The following is a 14938-nucleotide window of genomic DNA, read 5'->3' as shown; positions in this document are numbered from 1 at the left end:
ATTTTAATGTGGTTCACGATACAATTAAAAAATTTAAGATTAAAAAATCGACGACAACTTTATTGATTTTAAGTTGAATAGTATATGTTTTTGATTTTAATTACTTCATAAACCTATCTTGTAGATTTTCACTTAACGTTAGACTCTTTTTTATTAACACAAGACATATATATTACGTTTTCCTATTTTGCCCTTGCCATGATAATTTAGCTTACAAAAACATCTCCACCTATTTTTTAAGATTCTTTTGGAATATATAAAAGCAAAAGACAAACTTGACAATTCATGATATAGAACTTTGCTCATGCAGACCGATCCGAGCAGAACTTCTTGATCTGTAAATAGCTGAGGAGAATCATGTGGGAACGAAAAAACGTTAGAGGGTATCAAAAATATTTTCAACGTAGCCTCTCCGATGCTAGAGTTAATTCTGAGAGCAAATTTAAGTGTGTTAGATATAAGTAGTGCTTGTGTAAGCAATGAGTGAATGAATAAAGTTGTAAAGGATAGTTGATATTTATAAAGTCAAGAATAGTTACCTTGTATGACAGGTACTCTAGCAAGACAAGTTTTTCATATGAACATGAATCTGATAGGGTAAGTTTTCCGAGGTATCAGACTTGTGTTGATCTCATATCATCTTTAGTAATTTTTGAATTTGAATGTCATATCACGGATTTCTTTGGATTCTTTCCTTATCCCGAAGATTTACACGAGAGTTTCATATAGATAGGACTATTCACCGCCATATTTATTTGAGTTCAAGTTGGTGACCACTGAGTTCGACTGCTGAAAGGGGATCGGTTACGGTGCCCGGTTGCGTAACGGAAGTTTAAAATTTGTTACAACAAGAACATGAAAACCGAGCACCCACTAAGTGTGTAGCAAATACGAAAACAACAAAATGTCATACATAGAATGTTTTAAAGAAATACTTATCAATCTCGTAAGATTGATGATGGCTTCAACTAAGATGTTAAACACCTTAGCTCTTGAATGGTAGAATAATCTTCAAGCTTTCTTTTGAGCACTCCTTGCTCAAATATTAAGCCCACTACCAACAAGCTAGAACCCCTCTTATTTTGCAATAGAAAAATAAGAGGATTTATTTTAGAAGTGTAAGGATTCCTCAACAAAAATGAAGAGAAAAATATGGAAAAAAAGGCCCCCTAAGTTTCGGCCATCATGTTCAAAAGGGAGAGAAGGAAGAGTTTCTTGATTGTTCAAAAAGTGATTCAATGCATGAGCATGTCATGCATTGTTTTATGAAAAAGTTGTCTCCAACCTTTCACCTTCTTTGCATGCCTTTTGACTTGGGCTTGTAACAATTACAAGGTTCATGGACTTTTATTTAAATGTGTCAAACACATTTGAGACCATTTAAGCTTTACTTGATTTTACTCAAGCCCACTAGTTTAATAATTATTTCTAATTGGGCTCTACAAGACCCAATGCTGTTTAATTAATTCAACACTTGAATTAATTTAAATTTTTTGGACTATACTAGGTCCACTAGTGTTTAATTAATTTCAACACTTGAATTAATTTAATTTAGTCCATAATAATGTTTATGAAAATCACAATTTTCAAATACATTATTTGTTTTGTCAACTTTTAATTTAGGAACACTTCCTCAAATTAAAAGTTACATTCTCATTATAGAAGTTATACTTCTATTTTTATTTGCGCTTATAAACTCCTTTATAAGCCGTTCAACACATTGAACTATTTTACTTCTCAACGGGATCTAGAAAATTGGCACTTGTGTGACCCTCAATGGTTCAATGATACAACTAGCCTTGAGTTCACATCTCAATGTGATTCGGGACTAAACATTTCCTTATTTAAGCATACCCCAGTTGCTTCATTCTAACTTATCAACTCCTTCATATTAAGAACGTCAGAACTCAAGTCTGATAGTACCCAACCAATCATGTTAAACGCCTAGCAGCATCGCTTAAATGATTCCCTAGGTATCAAATGATAGTGCCTGCAAGAACCAATCTATTATGGTTAGCGTACAGTACGGTCCCTTCATCTCATATATCCCGACCGATTCGACAACTATTGGTATATCGAGAACAGTCAAAGAATCGATACTATGTGTCATGTCGTAGTTGCATCGATGGTGTAATCTATGAAACCTCTTTAATAATTACCACCATACTCTGATCAGAGATTTCATACTATATAAACATGTGATCACATAGGATATCCATACCCGAAGGTAAGTGGTGAATCCCCGACTACAATTCATCGACTCCTATATGTTTCGACAAAACACCCAACCTTGCCACCTGATGACCCTATGAGAGTCGGTAAACAAGTCAAAGTGTAATGCTAGCACATAGAGTCTCAATGTTGTCCCGGGTCATAAGGACTAATAGTGTACAACCATAAACTAGGATGTTTCCACTCAATAAGTGAGAACCACTTGGAAAGTCTTATATGGAGGGTTGTTTAGTGCACTCTACTAGGAGCACCTATCTGCATGCTCGGACATCACAATATCCCCTACCAATGAAACATGGTACTCACATCTCAGATACTAGTCTTAAACTCGACCGGCCTATATCCTTCTTAGCGGCGGCTGAATCGACTAGGAACTGTTTAGAATATTCAGTATTCCAAATATGAGTTTCATGATACTCATCATATGAGCATCTCATATTCTTTTTACTATTTGTATATTCAAGGACTTTGTCTATGCAACTTGCATGGGTATACAGATAAAGATGTGCCAAAACAATAATTTCAAATATTATTAAAATAAAGATTGTTTATACATAGAGTTTCATTGTGAACACTAGGCCAACACTGGGCTCGACGGGCACCTACTCTAACAATCTCCCACTTGCACCAGAGCCAACTACCCATATGCTTCAAACCCATCGATTCGCGATGCTTCTCGAATAATGGTCCTGGTAAAGGCTTAGTTAGTGGATCAGCAACATTATCTGCGGAGCCCACTTTGTCAATCGACACTTCTCCTCTTTCCATAATCTCTTGGAGGATGTGGTACTTTCTCAATACATGTTTGGACTTCTGATGAGACCTTGGCTCCTTTTCTTGAGCAATGGCTCCCGTGTTGTCACAGAACACCGGGACAGGAGCAACTCCATTAGGAATGACGCCAAACTCTTGGAAAAAATTCCTTATCCAAACAACCTCCTTTGCTGCAGCTGATGCTGCAATATATTCTGCCTCAGTGGTGGAATCCGCTGTGCTGTCTTACTTGGAACTCTTCCAAGAGACAGCAACACCATTGAGCATGAATATGAACCCAGAGGTTGACTTCGAGTCATCGATATCGCTTTGGAAGCTAGAGTCGGTATAGCCTTCCAATTTCAGTTCTCCATCCCCATAGACCAAGAACAACTTATTGGTCCTTCTCAAATACTTGATGATGTCTTTCACAGCTTTCCAATGTGGAAGACCAGGGTTCGATTGATATCTACTCACTAAACTTAGTGCGAAAGCCACGTCAGGATGTGTAGATATCATCTCATACATGATGCTACCAATTGCAGATGCATACGGAATGTATTTCATCGCCGCTATCTCTGCATCAGTCTTGGGAGACATAGACTTGGATAGGGACACGCCATGACACATTGGTAGATGTCCTCTCTTGGACTTATCCATCGAACCGTTTCACGATGGAATCAATGTATGTGGACTGGGTGAGACCAAACAATCTTCTTGATCTATATCTATAGATCTATATTCCCAATACAAAAGATGCTTCACCCAAGTCCTGCATCGAGAACTTACTCGCTAACCATATTTTAGTTGATTGCAACATTCTTACATCATTCCCAATGAGTAGAATGTCATCAACATAAAGCACCAAGAATGTCACAGCACTCCCAGTGACCTTCTTGTATACACAGGGTTCCTCAGGATTCTTAGTAAAACCAAACTCTTTGATTGTACTATCGAATCTAAGGTTCCAATTCCTAGATTCCTGCTTTAGACCATAAATAGATATTTGAAGTTTGCATACCATATGCTCACTTCCGACAGACGTAAACACTTCAGATTGAGACATGTAAATCTCTTACTTAATATCCCCATTAAGATAGGTTGTCTTGACATCCATCTGCCATATCTCATAGTCATACCATGCAGCTATGGCTAGCAATATCCTTATAGACTTGAACATTTCAACTGGAGAAAAGGTTTCCTCAAGGTCAACTCCTTGTCTTTGAGTATATTCTTTTGCCACCAATCGCGTCTTGAAGGTCAATACCTTCCATCCGCCCCAAGTTTCCTCTTGTAAATCCATTTACACCCCATGGGAACAATTCCTTCAGGTGGATCAACGAGATTCCACACTTGGTTCGAACGCAGGGAATTCATCTCAGATTCCATTGCTTCAAGCCACTTGGATGAATCGACATCAGATAATGCTTCCTTGAAGGTCCTTGGATCGCATCCATGGTTAGGCTCAGCATGGCCCTCTTCAAGAAGCAGACCATACCTCATAGGTGGTCTCGAGACTCTCTTGGATCTTCTAGAAGATTGTATCTCCTCTCTTGGCTCTTCGGGTGTGAGAACCCGAGATTTTACGATCCGAAGCAAATCAAGTAAATAATACGAACTTGAAACTTTACTCAAACTAAGCTCAAAAATGTTTGTTCCAACTAAATAACTTGACTATTAACTTAGATTTTCATTAAATTTAACTCGAGGAAGCAACTTCAAAGCTCGGAAATGAGCTCAGCAGGAGGCCAAGCCACAAGTTACCACATCCATCGAAGTGTTGTCACGAGAAGAGTAAAACCCTAGCTCAAAGACACGATCTGTCAGCTCAAAGCAGCTCAACCAAGTTTGTCCTAACAAGACCAAAAAGGGAGCTATAAGTTGAGCCAAGAGTTTGGACAAATTAAATGTGCAAGAATTAACCTTTGCGTTAACCCATGAAGGAGCTGCGGGAGGAGCTAAGGGCTAGGACATATTGATGATGCAGGAAATGACTCTTTAGAAAATCAAGGTGACAATTAAGGAGTGCATGAGATTTTGAGCCACATTCATGACTAATCTAGAACTTGAAGAATGCATGGGATTTTGGAGATTTATGCATGGAATTTTGGACCAACATTATGATTACATTCAAGCCTTTCTTGGTGACAAAGAATTCGGCCAAGGGGTGGCTAGGTGGAAGGGTTTTTGTGCCTATAAATACCACTCATCTAGGTTGAGAGAAAGGCACCCCAACAAGAAAATTCGGCTCCCTCTTCCCCCCACTCTCCAAAATTTCGGCCAAGCAAGCAAGGAAGAAAGAAGGGAAGTTTGTGCAGTCCAGTACAAGAACCTTGCGTCGAAGTGCTGCTCGATCAACAACAGCATTCGTTAAAGTTACGCCGAAGTGCTGCCCGATTTTTGAGAAGACGTGTTGTATCAAAATCTGCAAATACAGTAAGTGGGCTTTTGTTACTTATACTTTTTTTTATTTTAAAACTTGAATATATAAGTTATGACATGCGTTTATGTGTGTCCTTTTTTCGAAAATTCAGTATGTTCTGTTTTAAAATTTCGATCGATATGTGCTCTGTTTGTTATTCGAAATTCTTTGGTTCCGATGAATCCGTCTGAAACTCTGATATCTGAAAACTCTGATACGTTCTGTTTGGTAAACTCTGAATTCTGTGTTGCACTGTTACGATTCGAATTTGAAATGGGACGAGAATTGTGATTTTGTCTGGCCCCCATTGGTGGGTATAAAACCATGTTCTGTTCTGGCCCCCAATGGTGGGTATAAAACCATTTCTGTCTGGCCCCCATTGGTGGGTATAAAACCGTGTTCTGGCCTCACCCCTTAGAGGACTAACATATTGGGAACAATTTGTCCATGAAAATGAGATGAGTAACAGTGTTCTGTCTGTTCTGATATGTTTTGTTTTGAATTGAGTAATCGGTTTCCGAATTGTTCTGAATCATCTGATGAATTCTGTCATTTATTCGATTTGTCTCTGTCCTGATAAGTTAAGAATATTAAGTTTTGAAAATCTGTTAAAAGAACGTTTTAATAAAACTAAGTTCTATATGTATCTTTGGAATCGATCGACCCCTACTTGCTGAGTGTTTCCCAAAACACTCACCCCTTACGAATTTCAGATAAAAATGAGGAGCAACTGGATGAGGAAGAGCAAGATGCTTTCTGGGGTTGGTGAACCGGAGATCAAGATCAGAACTCAAGATTTTACTTTTCTTTCGTTTCCGCTATTTGAAACTCTGATGTATTTTATTCCATTGTCATTGTAAGACAATACTTTATTTATGAAAAAGACTGGTTTGATTTGAAACGAGGCTTTATTGTTTTCAATTTAACTGTTAAACAATGCCAGATGTCACCGATGCTTCGGACTCGGGGCATGACATTTAAGTGGTATCAGAGCTACCAGGTTCATAATCCCGCTGAGATTTTGATAGACAAAATTTGGCGAAGTCAAATTTTGGCAAAAGCCTAGTGCATCCCAATTTGAGTCCAACATTCATTTGTTCTTGAAAATCAGCTTCCATCTGTTCCTAAATTTCGAACAGATTTCAAAAAATCTATCCCTTCAATCGCTTCGCAATTCTTAGAATCAAAAATTTTTCCACGACCACTTTAATTGTGCCCTTTATTTGTGCATTTCTATCCTTTATACGATTTTGATGCTTTACTTTCATTTTATCCTAGGAAATGGCTGCTCCATGTACTTGCGCTCAGGCTGCTTTTCGTATGCGTCAGCTTACCATAGATAATCAAGCTAGGGAGATTGCAACCTTGAGGACGCAAGTGGCTAGGGAGAAGCTGGAAAAAAACAGGAGCCTAGTGAGATTAGGCACATATTGGAGACCGACGTACATCGACTTGCTCATCATCTGGACTTGGCTGAGAGAAAACTTCTTCAGATACCCACCGATTCAGCTCGCATTGTGCGTCTGGCTTCGCTGAACAGAGAATTGCTAGAGAGAGTAGAAACAGAAAGAGGACGTGCTGCTCAAGCCCGTCAGCGCCAGGAGGAGTACAACGCCAGGCAGGATCGGTACATTTCGAAGCTCCACAGCGCTATGGACAGACTTCAGGATCAAAATAACTACCTACATTTGGTGATAGAGAACAAGGAGGAAGAGGAGATAGCACCGATGGAGGTGGCCGGAGACGACAGTGCCAGCGACATCGACGGCGGAGAGATGTTCAATTAGATTAGCATTATAATAAAGTATCTGGAATGTAGTAAACTTGTGACTAAGAAAATAATATGTGTACCAAACTATTTTGAAACTTTCTATTATCTTATTGCATATTTAAGAATGGATGAGTATCTTATTTAAATGTTTTTATAGGAAACCAACATGGACTTTCAAAGCATTATAAATGAACTTCAGAAAAAACTTCAGGAAAAGGAGTCAGAAATTAATGATGGAGGATCTTCGTGAGGCCAGAGTGGAAGAGAAGAAACTACGCGAAGACATTAGACATTACGCAGCTTATCATCTAGAGTCAGAGCGTCAGCACGAGATCACCAAGCAAGAGTTGAAGAAAGCGCAAGATAAGAACTTTACGCTCGAAATTCGAGATAATAGTCTTCTCAAAACCCAACGTCGTCTTCAGGAGCGGATTGAAGATCAAGAAATCGATGAAAAAGTGAGCCAATCAACAATACAAGAACTACAGGATCAAGTAAACAATCTCGATCACCACAACACACAACTGCAGAATTACATTGAGCACCTACAAAATGAGATGGTCAATATGGAAGAACTCATAGAACAACTGGAAGAGAACCCTGTGGAGGAAGAAATTAATGAAGCAGTAGGGGACGGAGAAATTATAGACGAGTAGAGAGAGAGTTCTAGAATAGGCTTTGATTGTATCTAGAAATATTTGATTAATCATTTGTTTTGAAAAATATTTGGTTGTAAGAAAAATTTTACAATTTAATGAAATTATTCCTTTGATTAAATATTGTGGCAAACGAATTAATAAAATACATGTTTATAGGAAATGGCAGGGAGACCACCCCGAAACAACCGTAGCCCCCGTGGTGCCAACCAAAACGAAAATCCACCACCACCCAGAGTGAATCTCAGTCAAGAGGATATGATGACAATAGCTACTATCGTAGCTGCAACGTTACAAGGATTCGTCAACCCATTGGCTAACGCCATCCAACCACCACCTGAACCGCAATCGCGTGGGATTAAGTACAATTACGAATCTCTCAGAAGGAATCGAGTTTCAACTTTCGATGGGAACCCAGACCCAGAAGTCAGCCACAACTGGCTCAAGAACGTCGAAACACAACTACATTTACTGGAGATACCTGAAGAACTGAGAGTGGAGGTTGTAACACCGTTTTTGGAAGACCGAGCTAGGAAATGGTGGGAAACTGTGTCACCATCTTTGGCAGAAGTGGAAGAGATCACATGGTAGATTTTTAAGAGAGAATTTTTGAAACAATACTATCCCGCTGAATTTCGACTACAGAAGTTGGGTGAATTCGAAAACTTCAAACAGGCTCCGGATATGTCAGTGATGGAATACACTTCACGGTTCAACGATCTAGAAACCTATGTCCCAACGATCATGTCAGATGAAACGTTAAAAATGCATCGATTCAAGAAGGGCCTCAACAGTCGAATTCAGTCGGCATTGGCAGTATTCAAGCCAAACAACTTTGCGGATTTGATGGGCGCTGCAATGAGCGCAGAAACTGATATCAAGCGATGCGAGGAAGAAAACAAGAACAAAAGACCGATGAGCAGTCAATCTACTCAGAATGGTCCCAAGTTTAAGAAACCAAATTATTCAGGTGGGTCTTTCAAAGTAACACCGAAGGAAAGTGGTGTGATACATGTCGACAGAAACATGTTGGAGAATGTTATCGGAAGACAGGCGCTTGTTTTAAGTGCGGAAAGGTGGGTCATAGAATTAAAGATTGTCCTGACAACAAGGACAAAGGGACGGGGCCCAGCAAGCAACATGAAAACAAGACTAATGCTCGGGTTTATGCAATAACCCAAGAGGAAGCTGATAACACCAATGAAGTGGTGGCAGGTACCATCTTACTCAATAAAATGCCTGCATATGCTTTGTTTGATTGTGGTGCCACACATTCATTTGTGTCTAGAAGGTTTGCTAAGAAGCTTAAGCTCGAACATGATACTCTTAGTGAACCATTAAGAGTAGCAACACCGGCAAGTAAAATAATTGAGACCCAAAAAGTGTATCGAAACTATAAAATTTGTATCAGCAAACAAATTTTTGAAGCAGAATTGATTCAACTCAATATGGTTGAGTTTGATATCATTCTTGGAATGGACTGGTTAGCTAAATACCATGCCATTGTGGACTGCCAAAAGAAAAATGTTAGACTCCAGACTCCTCATGAAGAAGAGATTTTATTCCATGGAAAATCAAAAGAAAGAAAATCTCTGTTATCTGCCTCACAAGCCTGGAAAGCCATAAGAGGAGGAGAAGAAATTTATCTGGCAGTGATCAATGAAATCAAAGAAGAAGAAGTCCCAAGGTTGGAGGATATTCCAATTGTTCAAGAATTTCCAGATTTTTTCCCCGAGGAACTACCGGGAGAGATACCAGATAGGGAAGTAGAATTTGAAATCAATTTGGTCCCTGGTGCTGCGCCCATATCAAAGGCACCATACCGAATGGCTCCAGTCAAATTAAAAGAGCTAAAGGAGCAACTGCAGAAATTACTAGACAAGAAGCAGATTCGCTCCAGTGCATCCCCGTGAGGAGCCCAAGTGCTTTTTGTAAAGAAAAAGGACGGAAGCATGAGGCTATGTATTGACTACCGGGAGTTGAACAAGATCACCATAAAGAATAAGTACCCACTCCCAAGAATAGATGATCTTTTCGATCAGTTAAAGGGAGCCAAGGTCTTCTCAAAACTAGATCTGAGATCTGGTGACCATCAGTTGAAGGTCAAAGCGAAAGACATCCCTAAAACTGCTTTTAGAGCAAGATATGGACATTACGAATTCACGGTAATGCCTTTTGGCCTAACGAATGCTCCTGCAGCATTCATGGACCTGATGAAACAGGTATTCAAACCATATCTCGACAAGTTTGTGGTTGTCTTCATAGATGATATCCTTGTGTACTCACCAAGTGAAGAAGAACACAAAGAGCATCTGCGTCTCACTTTGCAGACACTTCGAGAAAAGGAACTATATGCCAAATTCAAGAAATGTGAATTTTGGTTAAAAAGTGTGGCGTTCTTAGGGCATATAATTTCTGAATTAGGAGTGTCAGTAGATCCTAAGAAGGTAGAGGCAATCAAAGATTGGCCACAACCAAAGACAGTGACTGAAGTAAGGAGTTTTCTGGGTTTAGCAGGCTACTATAGAAAATTTGTGGAAAGATTTTATTCGATAGCCATTCCACTCACCAAACTTACTCAGAAAAATTCGAAATTCATTTGGAATGAAGAATGTGAAAGAAGCTTTGAAACCCTGAAGACAAAACTCGCATCCACACCAGTACTCATTCTTCCCGAGGATGATAAGAATTTCACTGTATACAGTGACGCATCAAAGGAAGGATTAGGGTGTGTGCTTATGCAGGAAGGTCAGGTAATTGCTTATGCCTCACGGCAACTAAAACCATATGAGCAGAATTACCCCACTCATGATTTGGAATTAGCCGCAGTGGTATTCGCGCTTAAAATCTGGAGGCACTACCTTTATGGAGTAAAATGCGAAGTTTTTACTGATCATCAGAGCCTCAAGTACATTTTCACTCAAAAAGAATTAAACATGAGGCAAAGAAGGTGGATGGAACTTCTCAAGGACTATGACCTGTCAATTAATTACCATCCGGGTAAGGCAAATAAGGTGGCAGATGCGTTGAGTCGAAGGAACTCTGGGAAGGTGAACTTAAATTCCCTATCAGTGCAACCAAATCTCCGAGAGACCATCAAATTGAAGCAGAGTCAAGACACCTCCATCCTTAAAATTAAAAAACAAATCCAAGAACAAATTGACGAAAATGGGATACTCTGGATGAAAGGACGATTGTATGTGCCAAACGTCGATAGAATTCGAGAAGATGTGATGGCCGATGCACATAAATCGAGACTTTCAATACATCCAGGAAGCACCAAGATGTACCGGGATTTGAAAAATAATTACTGGTGGAACGGTATGAAGAAAGATGTAGCTGTCTTTGTTGCTAAGTGTTTAGTCTGTCAACAAGTCAAGGCGGAACATCAAAGGCCTGGAGGACTTTTACAACCATTGGAAATACCAGAGTGGAAGTGGGATAACATCTCCATGGATTTCGTAGTAGGACTACCACGATCAAGACAGGGTCACGATGGGATCTGGGTGATCATTGACAGATTGACCAAGTCTGCCCATTTCTTGCCAGTACAAATGAAATATAATTTGGATAAATTAGCCACTTTGTATGTGGACAACATAGTGAGGCTACATGGAGTTCCAGCGAGTATTCTGTCTGACAGAGATCCAAGATTTGTATCAAGATTTTGGAAAAGTTTCCAAAAAGCTATGGGAACCAATGTCACTCTCAGCACGGCCTATCATCCCCAGACTGATGGCCAAACCGAAAGGACAATTCAAACCCTCGAAGATATGCTGAGGGCATGTGCACTGGATTTTTCTGGAAATTGGAGTGAACAGTTACCCTTGATCGAATTTGCCTATAACAACAGCTATCACAGTAGCATCGAGATGGCTCCGTATGAAGCTTTGTATAGAAGGAAGTGTAGATCGCCTCTATATTGGGACGAGGTCGGAGAAAAAGCTGTTACCGGACCAGAACTTATTCAGTTAACCGTTGATAAAGTAGTCATAATCAAGGAGAGACTCAAGGCAGCCCAAGATAGGCAGAAGAGCTGGGCCGATCTGAAGAGAAGACCCTTACAGTTGGAAATTGGTGAGAAAGCTTACGTTAAGGTTTCTCCCATGAAAGGAGTAGTTCGGTTCAGTAAATCCGGAAAGTTGAATCCAAGGTATGTGGGACCGTTCGAGATACTGGAGAAAGTGGGAACCTTAACTTACCGTCTAGCTTTGCCACCTGAGATGTCCAGAGTACACAATGTTTTCCATATCTCACAACTGCGGAAATATGTCTCGGATCTGAGTCATGTACTTAAGGTTACACCACTGATAATTGAAGGAAACCTGAATGAAGAACTCAAATATGAAGAAGTCCCTACCCGAATAGTGGACTCGAAAGACCAAGTGTTGAGGAATCGGACAATACCTTATGTCAAACTATGATGAAACTTAAAATTAATAATTTATTATATGTTAAAACCTGTATTTTAAAATTTAAGTTTCATTAAAATTTTAAAATTATGTTATTTTAGTATTGTTTGTTTATATTTAATTGTCTTACTAAATATGTTTTATTTTCAGGTTTTCTACGTGTTGGTAGAATAATGATAACTCAAGCTAGAAAATTCAAATGCAGGTGACTCAAACATGTTTGAATCCTTGAGAAATTATCTACAACTTTGCAGAAGACATGATTGCCTAAAAAGATCCTTAAGATGATCAAATTGTGCAAATATCAAAAGGAGGACAAATTTACTTTTACTATGACCAGCATATAGTAAAAATATCATAACTATTTCAATATTTAACCAAATGAGGTGAACCAAGTGGCCAAATTCATCTACAGACAATTCCCCACATGTTTGCCATTTTGAGCAGAGTCAAATTCGGTGATTAAAGTCATGGAACAAAGCATTGAAAGAAGGGACATGGAATTGAACTTGGAGGAGACAAAGAATACTATTGCAACTACATGGCATTAATAAAAATTTTGACCCTTTCTCTCATTTGGCCTATAAATAGAGGCATTGTGCTAGCTTGAGAATCATTCTATCTCATTGTAAAATATAGTGTGAGTGTGTATCAAAGTTCTAAGTTCCAATATATTTTCTTTCATGTTCTCAACTATGAGTGATATTTTAGTGTTGATCAAAAGTAATCTTATGGCAAGCTAAATCTATTATGTCAAGGTGAAGATGATGCATTCTTGGTGAAGTAAGATTGTTTATATTTTGTATATTCTTTCTTTATTTCTTTTCATTTAGCTAACATATTTTTATTGTAGGTATAAAAATGAATTATTTGTTGTTATCAATTTACATCAAATGCTTGATACCATTAAAGTGTTATCTTGATTTGTTGTTTAATTTTGATACAATAAATATTTCATCACTTATTATATATATATATATATATATTTATATAATAATATCATAATATTTCATTTAGACGATAGCGTGGCTCTGCCGGTTGTTCTAAATGAAATATTATGATTTAATACTAACATCTAACAATCTAACATTTACTTTATCGCAACTAACTTTTATTTTTCGCATCTAACTTTTACTTTCTCGCAACTAACTTTTACTTTATCGCAACTAATATTTACTTTATCGCAACTAACTTTTACTTTACCGCAACTAACTTATTAAATCAATATATTTCATTTAGGCAATAGCGTTGCTCTGCCGGTTGTTCTAAATGAAATATAATGATTTAATTTAACATTTACTTTATGCAATTATTTATTTATATAGTCATAATTATAATCATAGGTACCATATATAAAATATCGATTAATTCGGTATTTTCTATAGTGGGAACTATATTATATTATGTGTGTGTTTAATTTTTTGGAACCATTATTTATGGTGGTTTCTTTTGTTTTACTTTTAGTTAAACAATATTACATAAACTAAGAATAAATCCTCAAGCCTTGACAAAGTTTATAATTTGTAAACTTAATTCTTGCATTTGGTAATCTATAAATTAATAAATTTAAACTCAAAATAACCTCTCTGTGGATCGATCTCGTACTTACGAATTATATTACTTACAGACAACCTACACTTGGGTGAATTATTATTTAAGTAGTAGCAAGTATTTGGCGCCGTTGCCGGGGAGGTATAAATTAAGTTTATATTTGTTAATTATGTTTTATTTATAAGTATTGTGTTTTTTTTTTTTTTGTATGAGTATTTGGAGTCGAAAAAAAAGTGGTAGACTTATTCGAGTATCTGAAAATAATTTAAACATGGATGATAATTCAAATAATCAAGATAATAATAATAATAATAATAATAATAATAATAATAATAATAATCAAGAACATGATCAATTAAGAACACTTAGGCACCATATGAACCCTATTAGAACTAGTGCCCCATCTTGTTTAGTTTTTCCTCCTGATGCATCTAATTTCAACTTCAAACCTCAAATTATTCAACTTTTACCAAATTTTCATGGTTTAGATTCTGAAAATCCATATTTGCATCTAAGAGAATTTGAGGAAGTTTGTAACACTTATAATGATCAAAATTGTAGCATGAATATATTTCGATTAAAGCTTTTCCCTTTTTCTTTAAAATATAAAGCTAAAACATGGCTACAAAATTTAAGATCAAGTTCAATAAGATCATGAGAAGAAATGCAACAACAATTTCTCAAAAAGTTTTTCCCTTCCCATAGAACAAACTCTTTTAAAAGACAAATTACAACTTTTTCTCAAAAATAAGGAGAAACGTTTTATCAATGTTGGGATAGATATAAAGAATTACTTAATACATGCCCACATCATGGTTTTGAAACATGGAGAATAGTTTCTCACTTTTATGAAGGTCTAATACCAAAAGATAGGCAAATGATATAATTCATGTGTAATGGAACTTTTGAAGATAAAAACCCAAATGAAGCTATGGAATATTTGGATTCATTAGCAGAAAATGCTCAAAATTGGGATAATATAGGCACAATAGAACCACCAACAACTAAAAACAATAATTCAACAAATGGGGGTGGTATCTATAATCTTAAAGATGATATAGATATTCAAGCTAAATTTGCATATTTAGCAAGAAAAATTGAGTCATTAGAAATGAAAAAGAGTGGTCAATTAAAAAGTATT

General features: G+C 37.4%; 1 non-coding gene across 1 annotated transcript; it reads right to left on the bottom strand.

Annotated features, from left to right (window-relative positions):
• Window positions 1–14505: 14505 nt before the first annotated feature.
• LOC142547892 (small nucleolar RNA R71) lies at window positions 14506–14616 on the bottom strand. Its single transcript, XR_012820787.1, has one exon. It is a non-coding gene; the product is annotated as a small nucleolar RNA R71 (small nucleolar RNA).
• Window positions 14617–14938: the final 322 nt, after the last annotated feature.

Source organism: Primulina tabacum, chromosome 5 (assembly GCF_025594145.1).
Source record: "Primulina tabacum isolate GXHZ01 chromosome 5, ASM2559414v2, whole genome shotgun sequence".
NCBI lineage: Eukaryota > Viridiplantae > Streptophyta > Magnoliopsida > Lamiales > Gesneriaceae > Primulina > Primulina tabacum.
The sequence above is the reverse complement of the archived record's forward strand: the minus strand, read 5'-3'. Positions and strand labels throughout refer to the sequence as shown.